Source organism: Zalophus californianus, chromosome 1 (assembly GCF_009762305.2).
Source record: "Zalophus californianus isolate mZalCal1 chromosome 1, mZalCal1.pri.v2, whole genome shotgun sequence".
Classification (NCBI taxonomy): Eukaryota; Metazoa; Chordata; class Mammalia; order Carnivora; family Otariidae; genus Zalophus; species Zalophus californianus.
In genome coordinates this window covers 182,088,402-182,102,206 of record NC_045595.1, presented here as the reverse complement: position 1 = coordinate 182,102,206, position 13,805 = coordinate 182,088,402, and the positions used below count along the sequence as shown (strand labels likewise).

General features: G+C 35.4%; 1 long non-coding RNA gene across 1 annotated transcript in view; it reads right to left on the bottom strand.

The window, feature by feature from the left end:
• Nucleotides 1–256: 256 nt before the first annotated feature.
• LOC113917739 overlaps nucleotides 257–13,805 on the bottom strand; it is a 62,352-nt gene continuing 48,803 nt past the window's right edge. Inside the window, exon 3 of the long non-coding RNA XR_003518340.1 lies at nucleotides 257–385. This is a non-coding gene — a long non-coding RNA (uncharacterized LOC113917739). The remainder of the gene's footprint in view (nucleotides 386–13,805) is intronic.

Genomic DNA, 13,805 nt, shown 5'->3' with positions numbered 1-13,805 from the left:
GCTATTCAGAAATAAAAAGATACACTGAAGAAGCCAAATGGAAGGAGATTAATCGGGAGTGTGGTTACATTTAACATAATACAGATAACTCCAATGGGATAGAGATATACATTTTAGTTCAAATTATTATTGATCTACTATGAATTATTGTCATTACATATAATAATTATAGGAATTATTATAGATGATGAAATCCTATGTTAGGATGGGAGTCCAAAAGGCTACCTATTTCATTATCCCATTACATATAACATGATGGTTCCAATGTGAGCTAAAGTCTTCCGACAGATGTTTTCTCCTACCCAGTTCACAGCTAATGGAGTCCTAATTAGGGAAACAAGTTCAGGAGGAGTCATGGAGGAAGGTCCAAGAATGGCTCCAACTGCTGAATGAAAAATGAAATGAAACAAAATAAAATTTGAATTCACTCGGCAAACAAAACACTCATCATAACCAAGCAGATTGGATATTATCTGTTATTTTCCTCTTACTATTCCCACAAGGTTAAAGACTTTGATAATCTGAATTACACAGTTACCTGTGATATAGAGATGAGCGCATAAAATTTCATTCCCTTTAAACATAAATCCAAATAGTATTAAGATTCAAAGTTAAAAAAAAAGCTTCAAAGTTCCAGCAGCTAGGGAATATTACAGAAGTGATGGAGCACAATGGTAAAGATTACTGGACTCTACAGCTAGATTGTCTGGGAGAGATTCTTATTTCTTCAAATTTTCAGTTGTTTTATAAACTTGGGCAAGTTCTTTACTTAATTTGTAAAATGTAAACAATAGTACAAATTGCCTTAATAGATTCTCAAGATGATTAAGTAAGTTAGTGCATAGAAATACAATATTATTCAGTAAAAGAGTAAAAAGAAGCCTGAACATGTATGTCACCTTCCCAAGATCACACACTTAGGAAGTAGTGGGGGTGAAACTAGTGTGTGATTCAGACATGCATTCCACTGGAAGTCCGCACCTTGACTTTATGAAAGTACTGATGATTCCGATGAGATCAATTCTGGTGATGGCAGTACAGGTGAATGTAGGCACAAATAGGAAAGAAAAGGAAGATACAAGACAGGTTCTGAACAAGTAAAATGAAAGATGAACATAGAAAGGATTAGAAGATCAAAGGAAGATAACTAAATGTTCTGCCCCAAGATGAGACACTTAGACTAAATCAACGTGAACAACTCCTTCAGGTGAATAATGTACAACTTATACCTGCATTTAGTTCTTTCCTGCCCTGCACATCAATGACACTTTTCAGGCAGGGTCCCGAAGAACTGCTAATCCCTCAGTCTCCTCCAACTCAAGTACAGTCCTGCCACTGGCTAGTTGGTCTACTTGAAACACACCAGCAATCCTTTTAAGTAGATTTTCAATAGTATAAAAAGTAAATACCATGTTTGCCTTCTTTTATAATTGTTTAGTTTCATGAACTATACATACTATCAAAAAGTTACTGGCTATTCTACATAAGAATGCTGATAATGTGGAACATTATGTCATATATTTGATTTATTAGTCCTTCCAAAGAATTTCCACCAAACATTGTCTATGCCAGAAATGTCTTCTTTATTGTTTTATATTATCAAATGTCATATGGAATGTTTTGAAAATATTATTATTATAATTAGTATTATTATTATTTTGCATTTTGGCACTCCTGCACCTGATTTAAAATGATTTCCTCACCGGATAACCTTAGCTACATCTGACTCAGAACAATTCTCCACATTTTCTACAGGATTATCTTAGTATTACATGGTTCTGTTGCTACAATATTATTGCATTAAAATAATAATGCATCCCAGTTAGGATTCCAGATTATACATTTTTAAGGCAAGAAAATAAATCACTTTCCCAAACATCCTAGGATTGAATATTGTCATGAATTTATTGTTATTTGTGTTTAGAATACCTAAACACCACACTTCACTTACTCTTTTGCTTACTTCCTTTCCAGTCTCAGACTTTTATAGAGACTTTTGTTACATATTCTGGTTACTGCAGAATTAGAATTGATGGGTAGCTGTTAATAAAGGCAAATATCTACTCAGTGATAGAAAATTTAAAAAATTACAGTGGTCTCTGATTGGTGTAGATACACAGATGCCTTAAAAGAACAAGACTTTACTGCTCTTAGAAACATTTAGGAACACTACATCAAAAACTAATGATGTAATGTATGGCGATTAACATAACATAATAAAATAAAATTTAAAAAAAAGAAACATTTAGAAGAAGCAACAGATCTATCGCTAATACTGTAGAGAGGATTCCTGAGTCAAATGAAAGGTTAGAGAAGGGTCCATTAAGATTCCAAAATTCTATATGAACTCACAATAGATCAAAGAAAAAATTTCAAAAAAAGAAGTAATAATTTTTAGTATATTTTCTATTTGAAATTTGGAAATCAAGTTACTGAGTTATCACTGTGTAAAAGCAATAGTCTTGGACTCTGGAGACCAAAGGACTTGACTTTGAATGCAAGATTTGATGTTTATTACTTACATGGAATTGGGAAATTTACCTTACCTTTTGGAAGTACTTTTTTTTAATTGGTAAAACAAGATTAATAATACCCATAATAATCAGTAAAATAACCTTTTCAATGCTAATATAATTCTTAGCAAAGAATGAGTGTACAATACATAGCTGCTATTACAACACATGTAAATCAGTAAAAATAAAACTTTTAAACAGCCATACTACTCAGAATGTTTCAAAAAGTTGTAAAATGCAGGATGCCTGGCTGGTTCAATTGGTGGAGTGTGGGACTCCTAATCTCGGGGTCTTGAGTTTGGGCTCCAAGTTGGAAATAGAGCTTATTTGAAAGAAAAAGAAAGAGAAAAAGAAAGAAAAAAGAAAGAAAGAAAGAAAGAAAAGAAAGAAAGAAAGAAAGAAAGAAAGAAAGAAAGAAAGAAAGAAAGAAAGAAAGAAAGAAAGGGAAAGGAAAGGAAGAAAGGAAGAAAGGAAGAAAGGAAGAAAAAGAAAGAAAGAAAGAAAGAAAGAAAGAAAGAAAGAAAGAAAGAAAGAAAGAAAGAAAGAAAGAAAGAAAGAAAGAAAGAAAGAAAAGAAAAGAAAAGAAAAGAAAAAAGAAAAGAAAAGAAAAGAAAAGGAAAGGTAAGGAAAGGAAGGAAGGAAGGAAGGAAGAAAGAGTTGTAAAATGCAATTGGGCTATGGCTATATACAGAAAGGATTCATTTATAAAATAATTAAGTCATTTTTTAATCAGATCAATATATTCACTCTTATGTTTCAATTATGACTTCTTGATCTGTTAATATTTCTTTGTTTGTTTATGTCATCTAAATCTTTATCTTGACAGCCTCTAAAATCACTTTAAATGAATCGAGCAATGTGTTTTTTCTTGTTTGGCAGATTTACCTTCTTGAAAAGCTATAAATTCAGAGACCATTACCATTGATGGATCTGAAGGAAGTTGCAGGGGGCAGTGGAAGGGGAGTAGAAGTACTCACTGAAAAGAACCTGTTTAGTACTGAATACAGAAATAAATGTTTGCATATACAAAATTAAAGCTCCAAATAAATGCAAGGAGAAAACCAGCCCTGAGATTCTAAACACTAAATAGAAAATTAAGAAACCAAGGAACCCAACAAAAATAACAAAACAGGATTTATGGGATAATTAGTTCAAACTGGGGATTATGCCCTTTTGAAATATTCATTTTAAATTCATTCATTTTTATATTTGGATTATAGAATCTTAGCATGGAAGAATGAAGGTAGCATAAAGTTATCTGGTCAACCCCTCTACCTATATCAGGACTGAAGCATTTCTAGAGAATAATGAAGACAGGTAACACAGATAGTGGACTACATAAAACATTTGCCTTGATCCTAAGCCATTTCAGAAATTATTTATTGGAGAAGAGTTACTTATTCCTAATTTATAAATTACCAGCAGACATCAGTTATTTTTTATTTACTAAGGTAGTGGACAATAGAAGCTTATTATATTTATAATATTTCTTTGATTTAATTGATCGGTGTTGAAAAAGAAAGAGAAAATTAGTATCTCCAAACAACAGATGTGTTCAGTAAACTGCACTCAGCCAGAATACAAAACTCAGATTCATGTCTTCTTAATTTGTATGTATGTAAGTATATATTACTTATTTGTTTATTTTTATTTCAGCATAGTTGATACACAATGTTACATTAGTTTCAAGCGTAAAACATAGTGATTCAACAAGTCAACACATTATGCTATGTTCACCATAAGTATGACTACCACCTGTCCCAAAACACTGCTATTACCATATCATCAGCTATATTCCCTATGCTGTGGCTTTTATTCCTGTGACTCATTCATTCCATAATTGGAAGCCTGTATCTCCCACTCCCCTTCACCCATTTTGCACACCCCACCCCCTGGCAACCATCTGTTCTCTGTATTTATAGGTCTGATTCTGCTTTTTGTTTGTTTGTTTGTTCATTTGTGGCCTTTTGGTTTTGTTTACGTTTTTTTTTTTGGATTCCACTTATGAGTGAAATCATGTTATTTGCCTTTCTCAGTCTGACTTATTTCATTTAGTATAATATCCTCTATGTCCATCTATGTTGTCTGATGTCCTTTTTATAATCTCTAAGATTTGTTTCTATCAGAGCTTAAGTCACAAAACATTAGTAAAGCAGGAACATTTTTCTCTCTTTGATTCCCATGTTACTAAGTTGCTTCACTACTCCATTGACAATACTCATTGTCCAGCATACCTCTTTGGTTCTTCTACTCTGTTCTCTGCCCAATGGTAGCTGAAGCTTGTAGATTTGAAAGCCAAAATAAAAATACCAATGGTGTCAGGCTTTCCCTATCCCCTTCTCTCTAAAGATGTTTCTTGCTCTACCTACAAGTGCCTTCCTTTTTCTCAAACAATAAGAAGCATTCTGCAATTTCAAACAAATCTTTGTATTATTGTGATGCAATATTATGGGAAAACTGGAATAAATTGCACTAGAGCCTAGAAGATTGGGGAAGGCATTTTTTTTAGGAGATTCAAATGTTGCGGTTTGATACTGGTTTTGCTAAAGGTAGATAGGAGAGTCATATCATATGAACCGACTATCTTCTTGTGGAGTTTGAGACATGCAATCAACTTAATTTATTTTGACATTTCTTTTTTGTGGCCGTTTTTTGTTTTTTTTCTTTGACCAACACAAGACTAAAGACTGGATGCTTAAATTGTGGCTAGATTATCTACACAACGTTTACTACCGGTTTATTGAATTCTTACAATCACAAATGAAGAGAACTGTAAACAATGTGGAATATGAAGCACATTGGTACTGTTTTCAGTAAAACCTGCTCAGTGTAGAATCCATCCCCACTTATGTGGCAGTGGTAGACACCTGTGCGGTAACACTATTACAGTGGTGCTTGGAAATTAAGTGTCGAGTACAGGCTGAATTACATGAGGACAGTTAGACCTACCTTGGGGGTTAGATTTTGAATCAGGTTTAGTAGGCACTTATGTTGCAGACAAACTGAAAGGTCATGAGGAAAGGAACTCTAATGAGTTAAATACAAGAAGGCTAAATTACACCTGCAAGTTCAACTGAGCTCCAGAGCACTGCATACCATTTGCTTTGCCTACTGACACTCATTATATGAGTGCCCATAATAAATGAGCTTGCATACCCACAGAGTTCTGCCTGGCCTACTGGTTGGCATACCTGCCCGGAAGAAAAACCCAAGAACTGGGAAATGGAGAACTCTCTCTTCTGAGACTTAAAATGCCCTACGATGAAAGTAATTGTTGCAGCCTGAACTTTCTATCCCCTTAAGAGGGTAGTGAGAACAGACACATATAATAAACATCATATTCCAAGCTCATCACATATATCATCTTCTTAAATGCCCACAATGACCAAATGCAATAGGAACTATGTTTATGTTTATGAATGAAGAAACTATGATGTTCAGAATTAACATTTCCCAAGTCACACACAACTAGTTTTTGTTCTTGTTTTTTTTTTTTAATTTTATTTATTTATTTTACAGAGAGAGAGAGAGTTAGCGAGAGCAGGAACACAAGCAGGGGGAGCGGGAGAGGGAGAAGCAGGCTCCCTGCGGAGCAGGGAGCCCGATGTGGGGCTCAATCCCAGGACCCTGGGACCATGACCTGAGCCGAAGGCAGACACTTAACGACTGAGCCACCCAGGCGCCCCCACAACTAGTTTGTTTTAAGGCCAGGGTTTGAACAAAGTATAACAGGGTGGTTTATTTATTTATTTATTTTCATATTACAGTATACCCTTTCAGACTTCTTCCCTTCCTTTCATTGCTTTTCCATCTATTATAATATGCCTCTCTAGACTTTCTACTCTTTGTTTTGCTATCACAACTATTGTAAAAACAAGGGCAGTATTATCATTACTGAAATATTATACCTCATAATAACTTGCTGGAAAAAAAGTCTAATGCCTTGGTTTATATAAAACAAATTATCCTAACAATCGTATTTTGTCCTAAATTCAAATAGCCAGATAACTTAAAAACTAATTTTTCCCCCAAATTGCAATGTCATTAATGAAGATCCTAAATTGATGCAAGTTTTCTAAGTGGCTTTGAAGCCATTAAGGAAATATTAAAATATCTTTAATATGGTATTGGTGTTGTGTATATTTTTATTGCATTATAATACCCGGAACAATTTTCAATTTATTTATGGTGCATATTGTTATTCTCAGCCAATTCCCTGATTGTGACTTATAAATGAAAGTTTAATAGAATTGTCTTTATTCAAAGCTACTGGGTCACTGAGCTTCTCCACTGCTTTTCTGTACTAAAATATTTACTTTTAAAGTCCTAGAAATTATAGTACACAGTGAGAAGAGAAATATTCTTTCTACCAGGGTTGCAGTTTCCAAATATAAATTGAAGTAGAATCTGCATAAATATTTAAATGCTCCTTGGCCTATTATTATCCTTGTGTTCATAGTATGAGATTCATCTGTGAAAGGAATCAAAGGCTGAATTTAAATTCTCTACCAAGATAATTACACATTGCATCTAATTTTGAGGGTAAGTTATTAAAGAAACTGGGGTCATCTACTTGTAGAGGACAGACGTTAACTAAAATCAAGGTATGACCCTTCCTGTCACATCTTAAGATTAATATCTTTCCCTCACGGTCTTTGTGCTTACTTTCTTGCTGCATTAACCAAAGAGTTTCCAGAGTATCCATTGAGAACTGATGTCTATTTGCATACATATTCTTACTGTGAAAAGTCATGTGGTCGTGATTCTGAAGTAATCCTGGTGGGTGAATGTGGATACGACCAGTATTCTCTGGTGATGATTTTAAGGGATTCTGAATGGGTGAGACGGAACTCAGGCTTTTAAAGAATTTCGAATCTGTATCTACTCCTGGATGCTAGCTGCCAGCTCCAATTTCTTTACTTTAAAGGACTAATCTCCTTTTAAGGAAGGGCATTAACTCACCAGAAAGGAAATGGTGTGCTTGTAATGACAAATGAACATGACTCTTCTCTTCTATCTGATAGAAGGGCACTTGTTCTGTCTAAATTGTATATTCTTTTGTAAACAGACTCTCCAGCCCTCTGGCTAGAGGGATCAGTGCCCTGTGCAGATGGTGCCAGACCTTTATTCAGAAATGTATGCACTTGATTTATATTAAAGTTTTGATATTTAACCTTCTGTCTAAACCTTACATCAGGGCCCTAGGGCAAGGACAAATGTCTTCATCTTTTTAAATTTAAAAATTTGTTTCAAACTATAGAAGGGAAATTAAAATCCCAGAATGATTTGAGTCTGTGAGCATAAAAATAGCCCTCTAGCATACTATACATTTATAATGGGAGTCATAATCTAAGGATCAGTCTCACAAAATGAGAATGAGAATCAAAAAGAATTAGAGGGAAAAAGTTGTGTCTGTAGAAAGACATGATAAAACGCTATGAATGTAAAAACCAAGCCAACCCAATTAAAATTCAAGCTTATTTAAATACATCTCTATACCCTGTTCTCCAACATACATACAAATACAACATAAAAAATACAATATAACCTAAAATTATGCTATTTAGAATTTTTTAAAAGTAATTACAGGACTTAACTCATACAGCAGCTAGGGAAATTATCACAGGTTGTAGCTACTGCCACCATAAGAATTGGTTTCAATTCAGCCTTTAATGAGATCAGCTATTTCTATTCATTTTCATGGGTACCTACTTCTGTAATGAAAAGGATTAATTTGAAGTTCCTAGAAATGCATCACCTAGCTCATGTTGGAGGGTAGCTAGTCTGCTGGCCATAAATATAAATTCTTCAAGTAGTAGGTTGACTATTTCATTAAAACTCATGATGTTTTAGTATTTCATATGCAGAGCCATGCAAAGGTTGTATAAAGCAGGGTTTTAATATAGAATGTATTTGAGGAGGAAAAGCTGTCATGGAAAGGTGATTGTTAGTTACTCAGAGATGCCTGAGTGGGGGTTGGAGGTGCTTCCTTTGTCAAGCAAGTGCAGAATAATCTCTGCATCTCAGGTGTCTCCTCTGGATAGGACAGGCCCACAAAAGATATCCCCACACCTAACATAGCCAATACAAAGGCAGGAGAAGGCCTCTGCAGCCTGGCTTCCATCCAAATACCTAGGTTATTAATTTTTTTTTTCACTTTCCCCTAAGTAAAAGTAATAATGATTAGAGGGCGGCATTTGCGGTTTGGGAGAAGGCAGTGCACATAGTAGGGTTACCCAGACCTCTATGGGTTAGCCCCCAATTGGATGTGGCCAGTTCCCAGTGGTCCTTCTCCAGCCCTGTAATCAATGCCTTTCAGATAGACAGTGTTGGCAGTGGCAGCTCACTGTTATGCTAAATGTGGGGGAAGCTGCAAAGCAAGCATCCGGCCCATAAAGCACAATTCGTCCATAAAGCACAATTCATCAAGAAGCCTGCCATGACTCAGAACCCTTGTATAATGTAAGTTATGCCTAGGTAATGATCAAGCAAGGAATTTAGCCCCAGTTCAATCAATTCACTGAGGAGCAAAAAAATTAAAGAGAGCCAGTCTGGTTTCATATGAAATCAGGGGCAATTGGTGTCCTGGACTTTTTCACTAAGAGTGTTACAGACATGTTTTCCAGATTTCTAGTTTCCAGGTTGAGAATTGACCAGTAAGCACATCTTAAAATATCAAAACTTATTATAAAATAACGATAAGCCATTGAATTTTTAAAGTGGAAATTTTGTAGAAAAATGATAACATGTACACTTCCTTGAACATTATCTCCAGAAGCCCTTTTGAATCTTAACACAGCATTCATCATCTTGCAAGTGGATAATAATCTCTAATGATTCTTGGCCCTGCTGCCGAGATCCCAGTTTGAGACCACCGTCCTCTGTGACATCCGTAAGCCAATGACAAGACAAGATCACCGATAATGATGTCCTGGACAGCAATCAGCCATAAGGTACTGAGCCCATCCGGGCTTACTGTCCTCCCCCACACCAGACAGGTAAGGAGGAAAATTTGTAAATGCTGTATGAATCCTTTTGTTGTACCTAACGGACGCAGAGTGTTTATCTTCCTCAATGTTTGTAAGACTCCTGTCACTTAGATATATAACACCCCAGGAAGACAAAAGGAAGAGGAAAAAAGGAAGTTTAAAAAAAATGTATCTTTCAAGCCATTGTACGAAGGAGTGTCGGGGGAGGGGTGACTGCCAAGTTTGAGTATAGCTCTTCAGTGAATGTGTTGCTACGAAATGAAAACCATAAATTAATTCAGTGAGAAGAAGAGAATGAAAAGAATTCCACCTTCGTTATTTCCATAATACAGCCCATAGCACTGACTGGCTTTTTCATGCTCGGGTTTTCCCTGGTTGTTTTGTCAGTGTCATAGCAATTAAAGCCACAACTGATAGAATATTATATGGAATGGAAAAGCATTCATTTTATTTTTCAGCTTTATTGGGGTATAATTGACAAGTGTCATCTTCTCTTCCATATCCAGCTAGTGTGGTTTTTAACCTCTAAAAGAAAACATTTGTTCAACCTGCAGCTAAGCACAGCCCTTTTAACTTTCCACAATGAAGACTTACAGATGCTAGAGCGTGAAGGACCAATACAATTCATCATATCCAATTTGATTATTTCAAAGACTAAAGCTGGAGTTGAGAGAATGGCCCCATCTGAATATAACTTTTAAAATAAATCATGATTTTATGTTCATGATATAAAACGAATAAAGCAGAAACACTTTTCTCAGTTGATGATTGTGTACATGAGAAGAATGCATCCAACATTCATGTCCCCTTATATGTCTATTTTGTTTATTATGTGGTTTAGGGCAAGGTGTGTAATAAGAGCTGTTTTTAATGTTAGACCTGGCTTCCAAATATAGGGCCTCTACCTCCTAGGACTATAAACAGGCAATTACTTTATCACTCCCATCCTTAGTTCCATCCATAAAATGGGATATGAATAATTCACTGGGTGGCTATAAAGATTAAGTGAAGTAATAGATGTAGAGTGAGTAGCATATTACAAGCACTCTATAAATTGTAAATGTCATTATATTTTTACATCTACAAGCACAAAATATTTCAGTGAATGAATTAGTAAAAATCAACTTTTCCTTACTTCAAATGAATTAAGTGTTAGTTACAGTTTGAAAAAAGTAGAACAGAAGATTAGGAGAAACTGAAGATCCAGATAATTATTATTATATTATATTATATTATATTATATTATATTATAACTATTATTCAGTATAATTGAATTTCTGTTTGTGATTAAACTTCAGATCCTTCATAACTATGAAGATACTAGAATGATAGGTCATAATATTTGTTGTGGACAACACCAGATGTGAAAAGACTGATTATATCTGACTATAAGGCACCAGAGTACTCACACAGCACTTCACAGTTAGGATCCCAATGTCAGTTCCTGACTTCATATGTGAATACAGCAGAAAAAGCCTGGGCAATTTGAAACTCAGTGTATAAACTGTATTTTTGTCTTTCCGAATAGCTCATTTTCTTATGCAGTTAGTTATTACTTTAGCAAATATATTTTGAACACCTACCATGTACCAAACACCTACCATGTGCTAGTGTTAGCAGAGGATACTAAAGTTAATTAAGATTGACACACACATTTGCAATTGGTTTAAAAATATTGAACAAGATGATCAGCCACAGATCCTAAAGTTCAGTGGGATTTTGATAGGTAGAGATTAAGGAGAGGGAATGATGGGCAGAAAGAACAGCACAAATAACCAGAGAATGAAAACATGAGATCTGATGTGTTCTTTCTGTCCTTTCTTTGTCAGTCAAAATCCCATTCTTTCTTCAAAATCTAATACAAATTTTAAACTGACCACTCATCTCCCCCCTTATCTTCTTGGTTGTCTTCTTCCCATTACATCTTTCACTTTGCGCAAGTTAAGAGTTCTCCAGATCATGAACAATGAGTTGGCAGGGTTTAGTTCTCCAGGACCTTATATGATACTGGCACTTAATAGTCACTAATACACACGTTCATTCTAGAATATGAAGAGTGAGGAAAAATGAAAAACTGTCATACTGCTATTTAGAATATATATATTTGGACTTCCTCTACATTTCAGGCACAGAGCTCCTAAAACTCCTGGAATTTTCTAAGTCAAGAGAATCGGCAAGGTCTCTTTTGTTATGTTCATGAGTTGACTGGTGGACCTCACCTAAGGACGGGGGGGGGGGGGGGGGGGGGGGGGGGGGGCAGTTGCCAGGAGAACACACCATGTGATTAGAGGGTTGGAACTTTCAGTCCAACCTCCCCAACCTCCCGGGAAGGGGTGGGGGGCTGGAGGTTCAATAAAATACCAATGGTAAATGATGAATCAATCATGCATATGCAATGAAACCTCCAGAAAAAAGGTCTGGGTTTGGAGAGCTTCCTAATTGGCAAACATGGAAGTGCTGGGAGAGTGAGGCACCCGGAGAGGGCATGGAATCTTTGCACCCATTCCCCCATACCTTGCCCTACGCATCTCTTCCATCTGGCTCTTCCTGAGTTATATCCTTTTATAATTAGCTAGTAATCTAGTAACTACAATGTTTCTCTGAGTTCTACGAATTGCTCTCACAAATTAATGGAACCAGAGGAGGAGTTTATGGGAACTTTCAATCTGTAGGCAGTGCATCAGAAGCAGAGATAATAACTTGGACTTGTGACTGGCATCTGAAGTAGGGTGTGGGGGATAGTCTTGTAGGACTGAACCCTCAACCTGTGGGATCTACCATCTCTAGGTAGATAGAGTCAGAATTGAGTTGAATTGTAGGACACCCAGCTGGTATCCGGAGAATATTTGATGCTGTGTGGGAAGCCCCCAACCTCCCCACATTGAAATTAGTACCAGAACCTATTTAGAAGCCAAGTTGACTTCTTGAATTTAAGTTTCAATGATGGGTGGTGAAAGCACAGAAATGTGGAGCCCTCGAATAACAGGGGGTCTTAATTTAAGAAGGGGATTATGGTGATTCTAGTTTTGATGATGACTGAATAGCCAAGTGAGGTTTCTGGCCAATGTTTGCATTTATAGGACTAAAATTAAAAAGGAAGCCAGGATTTTAGAAAGCGATTTGCAAGTTGTCCACATAATGCTAACTGTGTAAAAAAAAAAAAAAAAAAAAAAGATGAGAAGTGCTCTAATAAAAAAACAAAACAAAAGAAAAAACCTGAGGAACAACTATTTAAGGGATAGAAAGAAAATGAGAATACAAAAGATTGAAAAAATCAGAAGAATAACTAAGCAAGTTTATTTATTGTCAGAGATCAAAATAGTCAAAAAGAAAGGAGAGAGATCAAGAAGAACTGAGAAAGAGTTACTAGATTTTTGACTTCTGTGCTCACAGGATACCATCAAAAAATATTTGGGGGCAGAATGAAAGTCACTTTATCAGAAGGAAAGTTTTTTTCCATGCTGGGTATACTTAGACCTAGGAACATCATATCACAGAACAAAGTCTATAAAAAGTAATATATCAATAGCTTTATGAGAAGTGAAAAGAAAGTATTTATTCAAAGCAATTTCAATATATTACTGTGATTTGCACATAGTGACATCATCTTAATAGTGCATTAGATGAAGATTTTGCACTTTCTTATGACTTTATAATATGAAATTTTTTAGAAACCTATCATTATTAATGTCTTTAAAAGTCAGAAAATTTACACCAACTATCACAATTAAACTACAGTGGGAAATCATTCTTGATGCAGGAATAAGAAGCCCGCATGCTATTTTGGAATCAGTGGTTACTATTTTTATGAAGAAAAGTAGATGGACTTATAAAATACAGTAGGAGGAGAATCAGACTACCCACAGGTAATTTAGCCTGCATGTAGCCTGAATGTTTTGCATTTTGGAAATTGTGTATAGCTTGAGAGGGTAGGAGTGTAAAAAGTGAAGAAATGAAAATGCGTGATCAGCTACCCAGACAATCTCCCTGATCTAGTTTGCTGTAACTATGTAATTAGATGTTTAGATTATCACTCTTAACTTTAAATTATTTCAATTCTTTTGAGAGTGGAAGTCAAATTACAAATTGTAGGATCTGGTTCGTTGAGTTGGTTTAAGACAGAATAAAATCACACTGAAGATGGACTTTCTATATTGTTATCTAATGAGCAAAGAAAACATTTTCCGTAGTAATATAAAGGTGAGTACATTTCCATGGTGAAATTAACTTAGTAATCTAGATTTATGTCCTATGAAACCATGTAGAAGTCAGCATATTATCCTTTTCCCCTTTGGTGTAGGTA